Source organism: Cucurbita pepo, unplaced genomic scaffold (assembly GCF_002806865.2).
Source record: "Cucurbita pepo subsp. pepo cultivar mu-cu-16 unplaced genomic scaffold, ASM280686v2 Cp4.1_scaffold005747, whole genome shotgun sequence".
NCBI lineage: Eukaryota > Viridiplantae > Streptophyta > Magnoliopsida > Cucurbitales > Cucurbitaceae > Cucurbita > Cucurbita pepo.
Genome location: NW_019651712.1, coordinates 1 through 650, shown reverse-complemented (window position 1 = coordinate 650; position 650 = coordinate 1). Strand labels below are relative to the sequence as shown.

The following is a 650-nucleotide window of genomic DNA, read 5'->3' as shown; positions in this document are numbered from 1 at the left end:
GTCTCCATAGTAGACGCGTTTTAAAACTGTGAGGCTGAAGACGATACGTAACAGATTAAAATAGATAATATTTATTAATTGTTGGAGAGAGGAACGAAACAATCCTAATGAGCGGCGAAAACCTCTCTCTAATCGGCGTGTTTTAAAACTGTGAGGCTGATGGCAATACCTAACGGGAAAAAATGGACAATGTTTGCTAGTTGTGCGCTTGGACTTTTACGAATGATATAAGAGCTAGTCATCAGGCGATGCGCCAGTGAGGACGCCGTGAGAACCCACATCGATTGGAGAGATGAAGAAACATTTCTTACAATGGTCTGAAAACTTCTCCTTAGTAGATGCGGTTTAAAACCATGAGGGTGACAGCGATATATAACGAACGAGAGCAGAAACTAATTATGCTCTTGGACTGCAACAAATTGTTGGCTGGAATAGCTCAGTTTGTTAGAGCGTGTGGCTGTTAACCACAAGGTTGGAGGTTAAAGCCCTCCTTCTAGCGAAGTCGGACGAAGCATGGTTGGTTGTTTGTGACATGGTGTGTAAGATAACTAATTCGAACTTTTACACAGAACACAGATATTCTAACGAGTCCCCTAACGAGTCAAGTCTCACATTTTTCCTCACAATAATATGAGATGTGAGAAGTGGGA

General features: G+C 41.8%; 1 non-coding gene across 1 annotated transcript; it reads left to right on the top strand.

Annotated features, from left to right (window-relative positions):
* Nucleotides 1-425: 425 nt before the first annotated feature.
* TRNAN-GUU lies at nt 426-499 on the top strand. The gene has a single exon. It is a non-coding gene; the product is annotated as a tRNA-Asn (tRNA).
* Nucleotides 500-650: the final 151 nt, after the last annotated feature.